General features: G+C 36.9%; 1 protein-coding gene across 4 annotated transcripts in view; it reads left to right on the top strand.

Annotated features, from left to right (window-relative positions):
* The first annotated feature begins 10,191 nt into the window (after window positions 1–10,191).
* The window catches only part of CDKL5 (cyclin dependent kinase like 5), a 113,548-nt gene continuing 102,771 nt past the window's right edge, over window positions 10,192–20,968 (top strand). For all 4 annotated transcript variants that reach the window (XR_009958224.1, XM_062574258.1, XM_062574268.1 and 1 more), the window contains exon 1: window positions 10,192–10,264. The gene's annotated coding sequence lies outside the window, so the exon portion shown is untranslated. The remainder of the gene's footprint in view (window positions 10,265–20,968) is intronic.

The raw sequence follows: 20,968 nt of genomic DNA, 5'->3' as shown, positions 1-20,968 counted from the left end.
CTGAGCAGCTGTGGGGCAGATTAAAGATTTTGGAGGCTTTCCTATTTATTACATATGGCACACTGTGGTGGTAAATCTCGTTCACCCAAATCTAGAAATAAATTTGAACATGGCATGAATTGCTTGTTGTCTGCCAGTGCAAGGTTGTTGCACGGAATAGATTTTTATCCTGATACTGCTGTAGATGTGGCATTATAGTATGTTTTAATGTAGAGTTTAAATCTAGAGCCAAAACGGCAAAATAAAATTTTGCTTGTAATGTATAGTGTCACTTGGGTAAAATACTTCAGTCTAACTGAAGTATTTTTTGCAAGCTAAAGCAGAAATACATTATTATAGTGTAGTTTATTATCATATTTAGTTTCTGTGGAGTCTACAGGACTAGTGATAGAACAGCAAATGAAAGAGGACAAATAAGTTTTTGTTGACTGGAAAATTTCCTGTAATGCATGGTTTTAAGAATTTGAGGAAATAGAAATACATTGCATGCTTATTCTGTTAGCATCTGCAGATTTCCCAGGCTGTATCTGAATGTGCTGCATGCAAACTTGCCTTTGTTGCTTGGCTTTGTCCTGCCATGGTCAGAATGGTGCCTTCTGTTCTCTCATATATCACTGTTATTTTGTAGAGTTTGAAAGTAGAAAAAACAGTTAATACTTCTTCTGACACTAACTTTAAAGATTTTTGTACGTAAAGAACGCAATCATTCATGCAGTGCCTTTGCAAAGTAAGATACATGATTTCCCTCTACCTAAATGTGTAGTGATACTGTGAGCTAATCCTGTATTGTGTCTGTGCAGCTAAGACATAACTTCATTGAATTGCAGCTGGAGGATGCTAACAGGATGATAACTAACTAACAGGAAAAGTTATCATCTATCCTGTTTAAGAAAACTGAAAGTAAAGCTTAACTGGAAGTGAATTTTGCTCTTGGGTATGCTGAGAAGACATTTTAGGCGAATTTTTACAGCTTTGTCAGTGACAGAAGGTCAGATGTTCTGAGGAGAATTAGGAGTGTCACTATTCCTAGTTGTGTGTATAGTATGTTGTTTGGAATTTCTTTTATTATTTTTTTTCTTTTTGGGGGGGAGTATGTAGGGGAGTATTATAGAGTTCTTGGCTGAGAGTATCTGAGATTACTGGATAGGAAACAAAACCAAAAAAAAAGGCTTCCTAAGTTGTAGACTGCTTTTAAGATGGAATATTGCAGTATGCTGAGTTCCTTTATTCAGTGATACTTGTCTCTTCTCCCTAGAAGTTCCAGTAATATGCCCCTCACTGTATTTTGTCCTTTTATATTTAAGAGATAAATGGCTGAGATGGTGTTTCATGGCTTTTGCATGTGATTAGTACATGTTAAGTTGTTTTGTATTGTTTGTTCACTGCTGTGATTTCACTGAATCTTACTGGAAAGCATTACTCAAATTATGACTGGGTAACTGCTTAATGGTGCATCCTAATGAAGATAGCCATTTTATGCTGCAATTTGCTTTGAATTTGAACAACTGCAATTCTTTTTAGGACCTTAGTGTGTCTCATAGTAAACCTCTAGAATGCATGTTGAAAATTGGTAGTAGAAGTAGCCTTTTCCTATGTCATGATTCCATTTTAGGAGTGCTTCTGTGGGTAAGTGCTGTTGAATAGTGCAAATCTAGGAAGTAGACTGGGATTGTTTAATCTTTTAACAACAATTGTTTCAAAGCAAGAATGAAGGTGGGTTACTTGCTGCGTTTTATTTTTTGCTTATTGTGACTTCTTAAGGCACTTTCAATAGTTTAAGCATTGACTTCTAAAAATTAAGATTGTAGCGACTTACTGTTCGAGGGAATTTGTGGATGGCAGTCCTCTTGATAGAAAATAAGCAAATATTGTAGAGTCTGGCTAAGCCGCTTGGGAGCGAGGTGTTTGTGGAATGGAGAGGACAGTATGTTATACATCTACTGTTATCTTTTCTGAGAGAAGGAGAAGGTCGGTAGTACTGGAGCTCTAGCAGAAAGGCAGAACAATAATTGCCAGTGGAAAAATAAAATGTACAAAGCATTTGGTGGACAAAGCATTTGATGCACACACATACTGGGAAATATGATAAGGTGTATTAACTGGGGTAGTTCCAGTTCCGTTCTTGATCTATTATAGTATTCACCTTTCAAACTTTGTCTTACATAGCTTACCAGAGAGTGATTTTAAAAAAAACACTGTTTTGTTTTTCCTTTCTGTGTTTGTTTGCTCCTTTCATGTTTGTTTTATCAGTATTAGCAAAACAGATTTCTCCTTTTTGTGTATTCTAGTTCATGTTGTATGCCAATGCGGTTTCTAAAACAAAAGTTTATTAGTCTTCAAGAGACATTTGAATAGTTTCCACTGTTATTTAAATATGATGCTTACTCATCCATCCTTTTATTAATAGAGAACTTTTTCCTGTACTTTTTTTTAACCTTAACAAAGTTAGAATTTTGTGTATGAGTGGTTTGCTGTTTTCAAGGAAGTATTTGTCATACTAAAATTGTCTTATGGATCTCCTCTGCCTTGTATATTTGTCCTGAGTAAAGTTTATTCTATTCTGTTGCTTTAACTTTAAGTCGTAAATCTTTTTTTGTAAAGTCTTGTCATTGATATTGTAATGCATATTACAAAATTGATGAATATTAACCATAGAACTTTGAGTTCTTTTCTAACAGCTGTATTTTTAGTGGCTGCTTAATAAGCAAATGTAATAAACAGTAGGAATTGGATCTCATGACTCTTTCTACACCCAAATTCTCTGCAGAGAGAGATTAAGTGATTTGTTACCAAATTTCTCCTGGTTTGCAAAAGAGGATAATAAACACAGCACCATATTGAAATGAAGTTGGAATTTTGAATCTGTGTAAAGTATGCAAAAGTTGCATTATGTTTTATTGAAGCCTGGGTTACAATACTCTCAAAACCAAAGCATTTCACTTTGCCTGTGTATTCTTCAGCAATGTATCTGTTTAACACAGTTCCCTGCAAGGACCAAGCTGTTAGATTTGGACTATTGTGAGCAACTCAAAATGTGAGCTATCCTTTACATAATAATTTATTGAAGTGGAAAAAAAGCAGCAGTCAGTTAGTGTGAGGTTTTTCTGTAATATGTATTTTTTTCAGACGTTTAACAGTTTTGTTCTTATAATTAGAACACAGAAACCCTACAATGAACTTAATAGCATCTGTGTTGCTTCTGAAAACAAAAGCCTGATAGTAATTAAGTCACAACTACTTAAACTTTACACTTTTAGCTTTGCAGTTCAGTTGTGCTCTTCTATACAAGAAGTTAAAACAAACTTACAAATATTGCTTCTCATAAAATACGCAGGTAGTATATATTTGGGTTTAAGCAATTACTCACTAATAAGCTAATAAAATGTAGAAGAACAAAGGGGGAAGCATTGTTGATGAGACTTCAAAAATGTTGTTTTTTTAGCTCTAATACAGCTATAAACCTAGTTTACAAATACTATAATTCAGGAACAGCAGGCTAATTTGCTTTTTCAGTAGTAGGAAGAATATCTTTAGTGAGATCTATACGCTCTTTTACAGGAAAACTTCATCTTTATTTCTTGAATTTCACAGTGTGGTTATTCTGTTACTCTGTTCATTAGGCTTCTAGGCTTCTGCAATTTCTTGTGGGGCTTCTGCAAGCATTGCAATAAATTAGAGAGGGAAAGAATTGTCCTGATTGGGAAAAATTCTGGTGAAATATCAAACTCAAGACTTCTGTGTGTGCTTTAGCAATAAAATTTAAGAACAGCTTGATGTTTATATGGCAGTTGTATGCTCTGTCAAGTTGAGCTAGAAGAAAATTTTGTCAGTTTTCATTGTACCTGTATTCATTTTCACTAGGGGAAGAAAATACATACATCAACTCCATTGAATTCATTTTTTTTTCTGTTATTAAGTTGGATGCTTGCCTTATTTTATCTCTAAATAGAATTGTGTGGAATTACATAATACTCAGTATCAAATTAGATTAAATGATTACACTTTTGCAAATAGTTCACTTGTATGATACGAAAATACTATATGCATAGTTTATAAATGCACAGCAGTCTTAAACGTTTGTGCAAGGGGTTGTTGTTCTTTTTACTTTTACGTTGCTCTCTTCCCCACCACCCAAAGGTCTTGAATTGCAGCAGTATTAACAAAGCATCCTTTGGAACCGATAGTGATGATTTGTGAAATCATTTTTTTAAAAAATAAGATTGAAACTAGTAAGCTAATTGGTTTGCTTGTTTTGTCTCTCTGCTGCTGCCTCTGTGATAGAAATTAATCCTTAGTGATTGGTATAAACTTTTTTTTTTTAATCTGTACTTGCTCAGATTTCTGATTTCATGATAAGAGAGGTTATACTGCCAGCTTACTAGTTTTTAAACTTTTAGTTCTGTTTTTATCTAGCTTATTTCATAACTGGAACTCATAGGCTGTTATTCCTCTGATTACTTACCTGAGAATAAAAATTCAGTGGTGTTATCTATAGGATTTGCTTTACAGCATGAAAGTGCATGATAGTGCCTTCAATATTAGTACTTTATCAATGCTTCTGTACACCTTGGTCTGTATAATAATTGTTCACTCTGCCTGTTTACAGCAGATATGGGATATAGTAAAGAAAATGAATGCATTATTTAGAATCAACTGGGAGGGAGTGAAGCCGGTGATGCATGGATCCCTTTCTGCTATGCGGATGGGATAAGTGTGTGGACAAGGGAGCTGGGAAGTGCTTCTGTGTTCCTGTTACCCCTTGTCTGCTTATCCCCGGAGTACTGTTGCCTGCTGCAGCTCAGTTCTGCTCCCTGCCGCCCCCTGCCAGTCTGTCGTCCTCGTACTGCTACCTGTAGTTTTGTACTTGGAGAATATTGATTTTGTGTGTGTGTGGGGGAGGGGGGGACATAAGTGTATTGCTGATTGCTGAAATGACAAAATCAACATAACAGATTTTGAGGGTTTTTTTAACCACTTCATGTTAAATTTTATTGGCGATTGCCTCTACATCTAAGAAATTAAGTATTTGTGTTGTATTTTGTGTGTATTGAAGTACTTTAAGCCTGAACATTCAGTAATATGTCACATTTTGAACTTGTCTATTCATCTGATTAAGTAAAAGCTTTGTCTCTAGTTCTGTTTGAGTGTACCTATTGGGATCGTCTAGTCACAATTGGTGGAGTTCCAGTCAATGTAAGCCTTTATATTATTATTTTTTATTATTATTATAAGAAAAGTACAGTCACTTCACTATCCTGGATCAGTCTTTTGCCTACTATATACTTCAAAAGCAGTCTAAGTTATGTTAAAGATTGGGCATCTACTGCTACCACTTTGTATTGAAAACCGATAAATAGGGAGGGAAAGAATTCTTAGCAGGTGGGGAATATCCATATGGTTTTCTATTTTCTTTTAAACCATGTAGTCGAAATTCTAGCATTAGTCACAAATACGCCATGCTTTATATTAAGAAAGTGAAGTTCTGCTGTGACTTTGGAAGATAGGAAATTAACATTGCATATGGGCAAACTGTATATTAGTGAAGCTCATGACTTTGACAGTCTAGTTGTAAGAGACATCTGTTCAGATTTAAAAACTGGTACCCACTGTAGCACATGTACTGAATGATTCTGGTTAAAGAGCAAGTTTGGCAATATTTGAAATACATATGTAAAGAGATATTTCTCTTCTCTTTCCCCCAGAACTCCTAAAGCTTTTAACAAGTAGTCATCTTTTGTTTATTTTGTCTTCTGGGTAATTTCTTTTCTCCTCTTTCCTGTTCTCACTACTCTTACTCTTAAGATTTGATAGATTAAAATTGTAGCCTCTTTTCCTTTCTAATCTCCCTTGTTCAGCTCCCTTTTTATCATAAAAGTTCTAATTCATCAGTATAGCTGAGCTGCTATACCTTATGGTGCTGACCGTAATAAAATGAGAATAATCACTCGTGGCTAGATGTCATAGGAACACAGGTAAGCTGTGACTACAACTATAACGAAAAAACTTCTGAAGTTTCTAAGTTTCCTGTGTTCAATCAGAGGACCACTAAACACTGCTTCTAATACTGAGTGAAAGCAATCTGAAAACATGCTAGAATTGGAGTGCTTTAATTCTTCTGTGCTTCATGCCAGCTATTGCAGTAGATCGAACCCATAACCCTTTGTTAATTTCTTTGGGATCCTAACCTTTTTGTTGACGTTTGAACATAACTCCCACACAAAGAGAGGATAATTCACTGGTGAGGCAAACACTGGTAACCTAGAATGGCCTGAACAGTCATTTCAGCTGTGTACAGCATCTTCAAGCAATGTTAAAGTTCATCTTGTTTCTCTGTTCTATTTTATGTCTCTGAAAGTAGATGAGACAGTTCCTATTGCTTATTTGGGTATAGAAAGTTAGCCCAGTGAAATTGTTCCATTTCTGTGGGTCTCTGGTGGGAATCTTAAAGTTTGATATTTAGTTTTCTTTGCGTTTTGACTGGCTATTTGAAACTTCCTTTCAAAACAAAAATTACAGTTGCTACCCCATCCTTGAAACTCAGACATCTATCTGTGGAATTCCAATTGTCAAAGTAGCTCTTTCTGTTGTGGTATGGAGAGCAGTATTGACTGCCTTCCTCTACATAACATAATCAGTTTCTTTAATGTAGAAGAAATGGGGGGACTCAAAAAGCTAATTATCTTTTTTTTTTTTTTTTTTTTTTTTTTTTCCCCCTTAATAAGAGACTATAAAGATGTCATCTGAAAATTCAGGAGACTGCTTTGCCTTAAAAGAAAGAAAACAATTCATATTGCAGAATCTGAGCCAAGATTAACAGCATTCTGTTTAAGAACTGTCTTAGGCATACCTGAAGAGACAAGGGTTAGCAGTAACTATTTTTAAAGAGCCGCTAGCTACCTCAAAGAAGGTTGTTTGTTTTTTTTTTTTTTTAATGTGGACAGCAGCAGAAGTGTTTTGTAGGACCGAGAAGTATGGAAAATTAAAACATAGGTAACCATCGACCAGGACGCTATAGAAAAAGAAAGGAATAACATGAACACACAATTTTGCACAAAAATTCCTCCTCCTATCAAATTTGATAAATGCTTTCTTATTTTCATGTGATACCCTCAAATATCTCATGCTCTATAGTCTTAGGAGAACTCCAAAAATAAGAACAGAAATAATACCTGACCAAATTCCTTGGTACCCTAACATGGGGTATGGAGATTAGTGACACCTGTTGACTCATAAAATTGAAAGCTAGTGTTCCTCAAATACCAAGAGAATGGTAAGGCAGAAAACTCATTGCATGACCTCCACTGTTATTTGTCAAGCTGAGGAAGTGTACAGTTGCAGTGTGTATGGTAAAAAATGTAGCTGCCTATTGAGCTTTAATTGAAGCTCCACTTCTGTGAATCATTTTAGAGCAACTTCATAAAAAGTTTTCTCATCATTGTGCTTATGAATCTTTACTGAGATATTTTCAAAAGTGAAAGTGCAAGATTCATTTAGCCCTATTTATGAGATAAAATGTGAATATTTAATATAATCCTGTAACTCTCTTCAAGTGACCTTCCAAAGATACCTGCCTCTCTATGTCAATGAACTGGTTGCTATACTTCATTTGGTTTTCAAATGTAAAGAAAAAGAGCTTCTGATCTCCAACCTATGAGATTAACTCTGCTCAATTTTGCCTATATTCTCAGTGCTATGAATGGCTGAGGAGAATATCTTCAAGCATTTCTTTTCTCTCAGCCATCAGTGATGTTCACAGATGTTGCCTGTGCAGTTACAAAAAGTGTTGTTCAGCAGCTTGTAATCTGGTCACAAGACACTGTCATATTCATTTTGGTCTCTGAAATACATGCTCAACCTGCAGCTGGTTCATTATGTCTCAGCAGTTCCTCTCTGATTTGTTGATAAACTCTGTTTATCTGTTTTTTGTAGATAAACCTTTTGAATTAATAATTGAGAAGAGCATCACAGTCTTACTGCTGTGACCATGATGATGCTACTAAATTGGTTATTTAGTGGCAGCATGCTTTTCTGTGTTAAAATCAGAGGGTGTGAGTTGCTGAAGATTATAGTTGTGAACAAGCAGTGTTATTTTTGGCAAGATTGCCATGGTGATCAGGTAGGTTGTAGAGCACAGTGGAAAAAAAAAAAAAAAAAAAAACTTTTTTTCAATTCATGGGCTTAGCAGAAAAGGATAATTTGGGAACCTCCATTAAGCTGAAGCTGCGAGGATTTTTCAGATCTTAGCAATAATATTTTACTGATGATAAAACTGCAAGTGGCAGAACACAGTAGCTCAAGTGTCGTTCTGCCAGTGCAGGATTGGCGGAATAATGTTTGCAAGCATTTGAGGTTATGGAGTATCCTCAGTCTGTAGGCAGTGGTGGTGCATGTTTGAATAACCTTGGAAGCTTCTGTGCGTATCATTTCTTTTATCACTAGACTGACATTTTGAAGTTTGTAACAGAGTCCTTTTTTATTAGTCAGCCTTTTCTCTGAACTCTACTGTCCCTCCCAAATGCCCACAAACCAAGTAGCACGTATGTAACATGAGACCTATCACGCAGTTTAGTTTTTTTTTTTTTTTTTTTTTTTTTTTTTTTTTTAAAGATCTCCTACTATTGCTACAAAATCTTTGCTGTTGCAGTTGTGATTTACTTGTTACTACTGAGGCTGACTTGAAAGCATTGTGTTTGTCTCCATGAACTGCAGTATATTTGCAATGGTCACTTGTGTTATTGTGTAGATAAAACATTCAATTTATCAGTTGTTGCCGTTAATCCAGAAACGGGTAATTTCTAGTACTCCAGTCACAACATTGTTTTATGAATCTGTTAAATATTTATCTGTTCTTACTGGATTCTACTGTGTAATCTGTAAAGCAGAGGTCAAAGATGTATGAAGTTGGATCATAAGGAAGAACATTTAATACAAGGAAAGTCCCTACAATATAGAAGCTGTGATTTAGACTTAAGTGAGGCTATGTTAAAGTTGTTATGGGGATCACAACTGCTGTGAACTGTATAGTGTGCAACAATTATCGTATAGAATATGTGATAAATTCTATTGTTACTGCTTTGTGTATACAAGCTCAGCACCTGTCCTAAAGACATATACCTTTTAACAATGTTTTATATAAGAAGCTATATCTGAGTTTGTCCTATGAGATGGATGTGTACAATACTGAAATCAGTGGGTCCTTTGAAACATTTTTGGAGGCTTTTGGCTATTATAAAAGACTAAGTTTTAAAATCTGTGTCATGCCAGCATAGGCTAATTTTGTAGTTACTTTATTAGGATCCTTGAATTTTTTTTGCAGTCACACTAGAGCAATTTATGAATGCTCTAGAACCTGTTAATTCTACTGGATGGAAAGCAGGATTAGTGCACTTCTCCTTATATGCTCTAATGTGAACTGATTTTACCTATCAAATAGTGGGGGCCCAAGGAGATAAGAACTGATAGATACATGACTTACAGTACAGCTTGACATAGAGATGGAGCTCAGGATTTTGCTGAAATTCATGTTAGTGTAAAACAAAGTTGCTTATAATTAACTAGTGTATATCATCAATAGCCTTTCTCTTTTCTCAAAGACTTCCAATTCTAATTTCAGTTTAACTCGGCTGTGAAACCAATCTCATGAACAATAAGAAGAAAACTGTTTAACTGCTGAGAATATTGGTTCCAGATACCATTCTTTCATTGGTTCTGTAACATTTTCCTCCTTCATGAGAATACAAAGGTAACTCCAAAATTGAATGTAGTAACTCGAAATTTATAATTATAAGGAGAAATTCTGAATTTCATTAGCAAAACCTGCTGCCTCAATTAAGCCTTTCCTTTTAATTTGTTAATTTATTGTAGCAACAATATTGCTATATGTCCCTACTGATCATGTAAATAAAATTGATGTTAAGCCTTAATAGAAATAAGTATGGTAAATGAACACTGAACCACATTTTCTTGATAGATATATAAATCCAATTCACAATATTAATTTATGGTATTAGTCCAGGAAGCAAAATTTGTTAATGCTTTTCATGTCAACAAACTGACAACATAGCGTCACTCAGAAATAAACTTCAAGGGCTCTGGTCAGAATATGCTGAATTTCTATTTAGTACAAACCAGGAAAAGAAACTTAAAATATTTCTTTGCAGGCTACAGAGTCTTACTACTCTTGGTGTGATGGAAGAACCCATTCATGTCGAATCTTTTAGAAAGCCCAAGTGACAGGAAACTGTGAAAAAAATTGTTACAAAAGGTAGGGTTTGAGGGTGTTTCTTTTTTTTTTTATATATACTAATTGTCATTCTCCTTTGAAAATGCAAGCTCTCACTAATGAAACTTCTGTTTCTGAAAATGTAATCCTGAAAACGTCCTACTGAGTAAGCAAATGGCAGTGTTCAATTACATTCACATCTGTTTCAAGTCCGTATCAGTTTTCTGATCTAAGTTTTGTGGTAAAGAAATTATACCCATGTAATAGGTAATGAATTTCAGTGCTTCAGAGTGGTTTCTCCCACCCTGTATGTGTGATTTCTAACACTTTAAATAGTTTTCTTTGCTTTTTCAGCCATAGTATGTGCTTACATAAGATCTTTTATTCTCTTCCCCCCTTTTTCTGTTGTACTGAGCTCCTGTTTCATTATTGTTCTCCTTGATTTTAGTGATCATTTCTGTTCCACTGGAAGCAACTCATCTTCTCTTGAATACAAGTGTTTCTCATTTATTAGGTCTAGCAGGCATCTGGTGTATCCATGCTATTGCTTGAACTGCTTTTTCGATTACTCTCTCCCTGTGTTCTTTCGTTTTGCTAACTGGTACTTCTGAAGAAGCAGTATTTGGCCGGAAAAGAAATGCAGTTGGCAACTGATACAGCTTTAGGGTTTTTTGGCAGAAGGGTGGTTAAATAAGATCACAGGCTGCTGTGTTTATGACTTGTAAACCTTAGGCTTATTTTGAGACACTTTTATTTTAATGACCAAAGCATACATTTAAGAGTCTCGTTTACTCTTTAGTGTCAGTTTTATCTGAGACTTAAGAACGAGGAAACCATAAGTACCAAAATATATTTTACTGTGAATCTGTGTTTTTACATTGAATTTTTCTTTGTCCTGGGTCTCTGCTTTAATTGGAAAAGGACTTCATTAATATCATAGATGTGTAAAGTTTATAAATTTGATAATTGGATAAAATAAACCATTCATTTGCTGTGATATACACAGATTTGCAGATAAAGCGTGAGATCATTTGGTTTGGAATGGATATTGATATGGTTGAGATTTCTAAGCTTCTTTAAAAAAAAAAAAAAAAAAGATGTTTCTTTGCCAAATATGCAAAAAGAGGAAACAAACTTGTAGTTTTACTGGTTAGTTTTTTGTTGGTTTTCTTTTGTTGTTGTAGTATGGGTTTTTGGTGGGTGAGTGTTCAGGGTTTTTTTTGTTTTAGATGATTCTAGAACTGCTATCTATAATTTAAAAAGGTTCCTCTTTAAGAACCAGCTTTTAAATTGCTTATAACTTTTGACAAATGTGTTTAGGCTGATTTATTTTTCTACCTTCCCCATATTGGACAGTTGCCTCAGCTTGATTATGTTTTGGGTTTGCATATGCCTTGGTTCTGGCTTTTTTGTTTAACTCAAGCTGAAACAGTTAATTGTTGAGAAAGATGCTACTTCAGAAGAAAAAAAAGATTTCTCTTAAACAGCTTGAATGCTTTTATGATATCTAGTAAGGAGTAGAAAAGTCACCTTTTCACCTTTTGTTGACCAATGTTCTGTTTCACTGTCTCTTGACTTGACTGTTTTGGTCAAGTTCTCACAAATGTGGCAAGCTTAAAAAAAAGTTAGAACCTTCTAGTTCCTACTTGAAACTTAGCAGTTAATGAATCCAAAGATAAAAAGTCTGAGGAGAGTAGAAAATGAATCTGACTTGATATTGAGACAGGACTCAGGGCATAGGATGACTGTGTGAGGAAGAGAAAGAGTAGATGATACATGAGGACAAAGTAGAGACAGATTACTGAAGACAGGTTAGAAGAGAACAAAGCTAGTAGAAAAAGGTGGTAATCTAAACTGGTTGAAATGACAGATTTTGGAAGGGAGTCTGTTTGGAGTCTTTCTGTTTGTCTGCTGTGAAGCCTAGTGATAAAGTATGTCTCATCCCTTTCTAGTGCTGTTACTTGTGTAAGCTCACTTTTCAGTGGAGAAAAAATGATTACTTGATTGACAAAGATATGTCTAGCTATTCAACTACCTATAGGCATCATACAAAATGATTTAACCTGCTCTTCAGATTGAGTAGTGCACTATATTAGGAACCTAGAGAGAGATGCATGGGCGTACATGCACACCAATTGTTACAAACATTATCAGAGTGGCAAATCATGTACTCAGTTAAAAATGACAAAATTAAGGCACCTATGATTTCTTAATTTGTTGTTTTGGATGCTTGCTTTTCAGTAATGGTGTGATCATACCTTTTCCTGCAAATCTGCTTTGTTCACTATACGCAATATCTAACACTTCTTTTAATTCTTGTTCAGTTTGGGTATTTATGATATTCCAACACTGATGGGAAAGCAAAGTAATTATTTTCTCATGGCTCTGAGTATTTTAATCATTAGATAGGCTGAGCGCTTTCCACAATTTTTTCTCTGATTTTGTGTTATACTTGGAAAGGAACTGGGGCTGTCGTCTCACCGGACAAGAGTAGAGGCGCAAAAGCTGTTAAGGTGAAAATGCCTATGAGTATTGGGTACCTTAATATACGTCTTGGTTTTTCATAGCACAGCTCTTACTGAAATCAGTTGCAGTCATGAATATTCCTGTTCAAGCAATCAAGCAAGCAGCAAAGCAAAACAAAACCTGTTCAAGCTGTCAAGATGGGAACTCGGGGAGGACTGACGCAAAGATTCTTTTTTTAATGTAACATTTGCTTTAAAAAGTTTTAATATGTTCCATTTGAAACAATGAAGTTTACTTGCTTGTGATATGCTAGAGCTTCTTGAATTTGAGTCTGTAAACTTTCTGGCCATGTAACTGGTTTATTTGTGCTGACTATCTTTGTTTTTTAGAGGAGATGTTTGATTATTATAATGGGGAAAGATAATCTTTTCTTACACGATTTTACAGATTACTTCTACAGGAGACTGGCTCTTCTTTAATAGCTTGTTTGTTTATGGTATATTCTTATTTAAGTCTGGGAGGGGGTACCAAAACAGTGTGTAGTGGGCAGTGTTTTTTGTTTCGGGGGGGGGGAGGGGGGGGTTCTTGGTTTTTTGAGTTTAAGTAAACTCATCATGGATGCAGAAAAGGTAGGCTTCCACTTTTTTGAATGCTGTAGTGTGTTTTTTTAAAAAAAAGAAAGGGAAGCTTGTGTTTTCTGTTAATGATTCACAAAACTTCTGTGTGTGTGTGTGTATGGGGGGTCAGGAGACCTGCATGGATGAGCAAGGAGCTCCTGGCAAAATTCCAACAGAAGAAGAAAATAAATAGCCTGTCCCCTCTTCCACATTCTACTTGGGAGGATTATAAAAATGCTGTCAGAGTATGTAGAGATGCAGCAAGGAAGGCTAAGGGCCATTAGGAATTGAGTCTGGCAAGGGATGTTGAGGACAACATGAAGGGATTCTTCAAATACATCAGTAGCAAGAGGAAGACTGGGGAAAATGTGGGCCCACTATTGAATGGAGCGGGGGCCCTGGTGACAAAGGATGCCTTCTTTGCTTTAGTCGTCACTGCTAAGCACAGCCCTCAAGACCCCCAGGGCCTTGGAAGCAAGGGAGGAAAGTCTGGAAAAAGGAAGACTTTCCTTGCTTGAGGAGGGTAGGATTAGAGACCTTCTGGGCAAGCTAGACATCCACAAATCCATGGACCCGAACGGGATACACCCACAGGTACTGAGGGAGCTGGCGAATGTTGTTGCCAGGTCACTCTCCATCATCTTTGAAAGGTCCTGGAGAACTGGAGAGGTGCCTGAGGACTGGAAGAAAGCCAATGTCACTCCAGTCTTCAGGAAGGCAAGAAGGAGGACCCAGGCAACTATAGGCCAGCCAGCCTCACCTCCATCCCTGGAAAGGGGATGGAACAGCTCATCCTGGATGTCATCTCCAGACATATGGAGGAAAAGAAGGTGATCAGGAGTAGTCAACATGGATTCATCAAGGGGAAATCCTGCTTAACCAATCTGATGGCCTTCTGTGATGGACTGACTGGCTGGGTAGATGAGGGGATAGCAGTGGACGTTATGTACCGTGACTTCAGCAAGGCTTTTGACACTCTCTCCCATAACATCCTTCTAGAGAAGCTCAGGAAGTGTGGGCTAGACAAGTGGACAGTGAGGTGGATTGAGAACTGGCTGAAGGGCAGAGCTCAGAGGGTTGTCATCAGTGGTGCAGAGTCTAGTTGGAGGCCTGTGGCTAGTGGAGTTCCCCAGGGCTTAGTACTGGCTCCCATCCTGTTCAACTTTTCCATCAATGACCTGGCTGAGGGGACAGAGTGCCTCCTCAGCAAGTTTGCTGAGGATACCAAGCTGGGAGGAGTGGCTGACACACCTGAGGGCTGTGCTGCCATTGAGAGAGGCTGGAGACTTGGGCAGAGAGGAACCTCGTAAGGTTCAACAAGGGCAAGTGTGGAGTCCTGCACCTAGGGAGAAATAACCCCAGGCACCAGTACAAGCTGGGGGCTGACCTGCTGGAGAGCAGCTCTGCCAAGAAGGACCTGGGAGTGCTGGTGGATGACAGATTGACCATGAGCCAGCAATGTGCCCTTGTGGCCAAGAAGGCCAATGGTCTCCTGGGGCGCATTAGGAAGAGTGTTGTCAGCAGGTCGAGGGAGGTGATCCTGCCCCTCTACTCAGCCCTGCTGAGGCCTCATCTGGAGTGTCGTGTCCAGTTCTGGGCTCCCCAGTACAAGAGAGACATGGAACTACTGGAGAGAGTCCAGCGTAGGGCTACAAAGATGATCCGAGGGCTGGAGCACCTGCCCTATGAGGAACGGCTGCGAGAGCTGGGCCTCTTCAGCCTGGGGAAGAGAAGACTGAGGTGGGATCTGATCAATGTGTACAAGTACCTGAAGGGAGGGTGTCAAGGGGACAGGGACAAACTCTTTTCAGTTGTCCCGTGTGACAGGACAAGAGGCAATGGGCAGAAATTGAAGCACAGGAAGTTCCTCCTGACTGTGAGGGGGAACTTCTTCACTGTGAGAGTGTCGGAGCCCTGGCACAGGTTGCGCAGAGAGATTCTGGAGTCTCCTTCTCTGGAGATATTCAAGGCCCACCTGGATGTGATCCTGTCTAACATGCTCTAGGTGACCCTTCTTGAGCAGGAAGGTTGGGCTAAATGATCTCTAGATGTCCCTTCCAACCTTACCCATTCTGTGTGTGTGTGTGTGTGTGTGTATCCTGAGACAATTCTTAAATGTTTATTTTAGCATAACTGTATAAAATCTCATGTACTTGAGTGATTTGACCCCTTACTATAGAAGGTGGTGGGTGGATGTTACATCTTCTCAAAAATCATTTTGTTAACGTGGGTTCTTGTATGGATTTCTGGGGATGCAGATTAATCATTATGGTTTCTCTTTTGTTTACTCTATTTCCTTCATCACTGTAACTTGATCTATATTTAATATCTCTAGGCATTTAATTAAACGATGTGGGGTAACTGTATACCCAGATTGCCATGTAACATGGCCAAAAAGTTTTTAGTTGTTAAAACTAACTATATCTATTGCTTTTAGAAAGTACATATGATTTTCTCAAATACAAACTTTGTTAATGCTAATCGGTGTTGCACTTCAACTCAAAACTTCAAAAATTCTTTTTTTCAGCTAAGAAATGATTTTTTTACCATTGTAATTTGTAGCATGAGCAGATTAGTAGCCTGAAGAAACTTTGGTTCAGTTTCATTAGATACAGAGTTACAAGAGAATCTTGATGAATGAATTTTTAGTGTTGAAATGTTAAATATTAACCCAGCATGCATGTGAGAATCTGTATTTTCTATTTTCTGTATCCTGATCTGTGAATTGCCTTTAGTGACACGACAGTGGGACTGTAATCTGTCAAGACAAAACAGTGGCAAAATTATGTAAATTTTTGGACTGTTTGTTGGAGAACCATTGTGGGAAAGAACACTATTAATTCAGCACCATGGGATTCAGATGGCAAAGATATTCCTGAACATCCCCTTGAGCCTGCTGTGCTGGTGGTCTATAGGGAGAACAGAACTTAAATAAATAAATACATAAATTGCCCTCTAGCTTCATTGTGCAAAATTATCGAGGGGAAGAAAAAAGTAGGCCTAGTGCCTAGGTTTCTGGCACTACTGGTACATTTGATACTTTTTGTATCAAAGTTTTAAAAAAGACAGCCTAATTAACGTGCTGGGATTTTTTTCTTCCTAAAGAAAAGAAAAAAATATTTTATAGTAGTAAATTAGTGTGAAAACTTAAGCTAGAAGAACAGAGATTCAAGATCCAAGCTGTAGTGGTTGTGGAAGCAGGGAATGACAATCAGCTATAGGTACTTGGATTTACTGACATTTTGATGTGGGTCAGTAGCAGCTTGATTTGAGTATCTGATTGTGCCTTAAACAGTCTACTGTGGTAGATTGTGCTCTCCTCTCCAATTTGTGGATTGTCTTTTTACCAGTTTTAGTTTTCAGTTCTGTGGCCTTCTATAGACGATTAAAAAAAAAAAAAAAAAAGCCTAATGTACAGTACAGGCTTCTATAACACTTATCTAAGGAACAAACAAATCTCTGCTCAAATACTATAAAAAAATACTGTAAAAACATTAGGATGTTTGACTTTAAAACACATGCTGGCCCTTGCATGGTAGCAACTGTTTTTCATAATGAGGGCGAAGACAACTTCTGCTAGCTTCCCTCTAAGCAGTCTCCCTCATCCCTGCAAGTACTGCTTTTTCAAAATAAAGTAAATTTTCTGTGTGAGAACTTCTTAACTTTTTGTAAGTTATGTGAGTCAGAATGAGGGCTTTTGGGTAGGCTGGATTTTTTGTTGTTATTTAAGAGAGACGGATACTGTAGTCCTACAGGTTATTTTTGATGATATGTAGAGTCCTAATATTTAACTGGAAAATGCATTAAGGAAAGGGAAATAACTAAGCGAATACATGAGAATACATTGTACTAAATTTACTCAGAGAAGACTTAAACGGCCTCACCTGATGTACCTACATTAACTGAGAATTACTCGTAAATAAACTTTAAGATATCTTTGAAATGAGACATCGTATGCGTAGATAAGAATTTAAAAAATGTAATCAGTAGGGGATATGTTCTTTCATATGTTTCTTTTCATCACAAAATGTGGGAATACTAGAAATCAAAAGGTCTTGGAGCATCTTTTGCTAAGATGAAGTCAAGAGTCAAGAAGTATATTCCTAAGTCCAGATGGATTTTTTTTTTTTTTTTTTTTTTTGGTGTGTGTGTGTGTGTGTGTGCGCGCGCACGCCTCTTTCTGCTGGTGCTGTGCTGGCCTGACAGTCATTACAGCAATCCAAAGGTGGTTGTTTTTTGTTGTTGTTGCTGTCATTTCATGTATGATGAGATTTTTGGGACATTTGATTGAAAAAAAAAATAACAAAAAACCCAGCATGTGTTTGCATAAGGCATTTTTCCTCTCCTTCATTTGAATTCAATATTACTTTTTTTTTCTTTTATATAAGACTTCCCACTTGCCCCCGAAACATTTGTACTGGTATGCTGCATACTTTTTTCCACTAGCAGTTTGTTAATGATTTGAAAAAGACCATCATACACTTTTTGTAATAGCAAATACAATATTAACCTGTACAAAATAAATATGAGCACAGCAGCTCAATATAAAATACTATGCTATTTTCAAGAAAAGTAAAATCTGTAGTATTATTGTATGACTACTATCTAAAAATAAGTACCATATGCCTTGCAAAATATCATCTGTTCTCTTGAAAAATAACTTTATCAAACTTCTTTTGCTTATTGTACCAATTTAATTTAGTTAACTGTATTCACTCACTCTTCACAGTCCTTTTTCTGGCTACTGATGAAGGTCTTTTGGAGCGCAAGTTTTAGAAATTCTTTCAAACGAATACATTGTTTTCTTAATTTGCTTAATTTTTTTTTTGGAGTGAACAATCTAAAAGTATAAATAGAAAACAATTTTTTCTTGTGCTTGGAGAGGCTTATTTTATAAAATCTTAATTGCAGATTTTCCATTAGTCCATTTGTATTATTGCTTATTCAGATGGGTTGAGCTGAGAATACTGCAGAAAACTTCCTAGCACTGTGGGATATTTTTTCAGATATGCCACTAACATCGTTCAGTCATATCAGACTATTCAGCTTGCCTAGGCCCTAGTTTCTCCTTCTGTAATGTTATGTACTGAATTCATTTAAACAGGAGAAACCAAGTAAGTGCAGGGCTTTTTAAAATGATAATGTTTGTGATTGACAAGCACCTTTTTCTTCCTGCATCCTGATTTGCAGGTTTGTAAAGGTTTACAGTGTAACAGTGAAGCCTTACCTGAGTGCAAAAAGGAAGCTAGGTGATCAGAAAGACACCAAAGAGCATAGAAAGAATTCCCTTTTAGTTTACTACAGAGAAGGAAAACTTGATTTTCTTCAGAGATTTTTTTTCCCAGGAGTAGTTGGGAGTTCTTGCAGAAGCATTTGAAAGAAGGAAGGAGGAGATGGAGGGAAACTTACCATTTCTTAAACTTCAATTTTATTAGCATAGGCACATTAGAATAGTTTGATGTGATATTGGTTAGATGGTTCTAATTGTTTTAAGCTTAAAAACACCAAAAAAAAAAAAAAAAAACCCAAAAATAAACTTTGAGCAGTTGAATGAAGTTTTTGTTAATGTAAATGTGTGGATACTGGAGTGTTTGGTACAGAAGCTCACTTGAGACTGTTGAATAATTAATCTGCTCATCCTTGCACTCTTAAATATGTTAATGTGTTCTGCTCTCCTCGCCCTGTTACTAGCTTGCCACTTTAAACTTGCTATAGGATTCCTCTTTTGCATTAAAGAGCCAAAGCATTTCTGCTGTTGTGGCATTATTCTAGCTTGTCCTATTAGAAATGCTCATTACAATCCTAACAAGGATTTTGAACAAAGTCCTGAGCAACATGATTGAACGTCTTTAGTCCTGCTTTGAGCAAGAGTGGACCTGAGAAGATCAACTGGTCCCTTCCAACCAGAATTATTTTGTGATTCTGATATGGTGCACCTTGGTCTTCCAAGCTCTGTTGCTTTTCTGTAGAAAGCAAGTTTTCTTCAAGCTGGTTCTGGTTACTGGTACATCATCCAGGCATTCTTGAAGACAATGACTGCTTTTTATGTTTTCTATCCTATTATTCTAACTCCTTATAACTATGTATACCATATATAGGGCAAGTGGTATGTTTCTAGATGCTAATGTTTGGTTCTAGAGCTTCTTGCATCTTTGCATCTACTGTTTGACAACTTAGTGATACCAAGGGTTTTTTAATAGGAAACTGGAACTTGCAGATTCAGTTATAGCACTTTAGAACCTGGTTAGTAAATTGGTGAGAGCTTCTATTGTGGATTAAATTACATGGTATAAAGGTGATAATTTTGAATTGAAGTAGTACATTTGGGTGTAGTTGGCTTACACACTGATGCCAAGTAACCTGTGAGTGTTAAAAAGCATACTCCTCTAATTTAGTTGTTGAAAGGGAAGTTCAGTGTAGGTGTATGTGCACTGCAAGCCAAGCTTTTCACAAATGTTGATGCCCTCCTTCCACATATAATACTGCTATTCTGGTTTGCTAGTGATTTCAGATCAGGCTAGCTGTTGAAGCTCTGTGTTGTGGTTATATGCACAAGCAGATATACCTGCTTTAATCATAGTTACATTGAAGAGGTCACTTGCAGATTGACCCTTTGGCCTGCTCTCACTGCTGTTTTTCCCTTTCTTGTTTATACATGGGCACAGACCTAAAAAGACCTAGTTTGCTATGGGGGAAACACGCATTCCTGTCTTACAGCAACTACATATTGTTATTAGTTGTGCCCTAGTGACACGGTCAGATTTGTAGCATCCTAAGAGATATTGTATAAATCTTAATACTGTTATTTTGTCTGCTCTGCTCCTTGACATGGATGATGAGAGCAGATACTCTCTACACTGAGGTGTGGAGCACATCTGTAGGACGAAGATGGTACTTAGGCCCATTATGTGAAAAGGGTTGTGCTAATATCCAACTGACTGCGAAAAGACTACTTTTCTAGAACAGTGTCTTAGTACTGTATTTTTTTTTCTTTTTAATAATTAAAAAAGGTCCACACCACCCAAACCCTGTTTCATTTACAAAGAATACATCGCACTTATAAAAATGTCTTATTTGAGAGAATATTGAGATTGTATGGCTCCACTGAACTAGATTTCTGAAGGTGGTTTTCCACATTTCAGCAAATCTTTTTGAAAAGCAGGATGCTAGGACCAGGTGTAGGATGCTGCAGCTCTGAGTGTTTAGTGAAGAAGGTGGTGGAGAGGACTAGAACTCTGTGCCAGTATTTCCTGTTGTCTTGGTTTACTGTGCAAGGGTTGGTTGGTTGGTGTTATGTGAAGGCTTGCCTAGGCTGTGGCTTCATTCCTGTGTGAGAGTTTGTGGTCATTAGGACCTCTAGTGATATGGCTGTGTTTGGTTCTTTAGTTCTCAGCGGTTTCTTGTTTGATGTATGTAAAGAGAAATGGTTTGTTTAAGATTTTTCATGAAAAGATTTTTTTTTTGAAGATGAACAATATACATCACTCCAGTAACTTATTTGGGTTAGGTCTAAAAGAACAACTGTAGTCTCTTATGGGATTTTATTCATTTGTATTTGAAGCTCCTTGAATAAGGAGAAACAGTGTAGAGATCAGTGCTATTGTACCTATATGTGGTGGAGTCCTACCTACTGATAGGAGTAGGTTGCTAGAGAGGATAGCAA

This window comes from Rhea pennata, chromosome 1, assembly GCF_028389875.1.
Source record: "Rhea pennata isolate bPtePen1 chromosome 1, bPtePen1.pri, whole genome shotgun sequence".
Lineage (NCBI taxonomy): Eukaryota > Metazoa > Chordata > Aves > Rheiformes > Rheidae > Rhea > Rhea pennata.
This window is presented reverse-complemented; position numbering and strand designations above follow the sequence as displayed.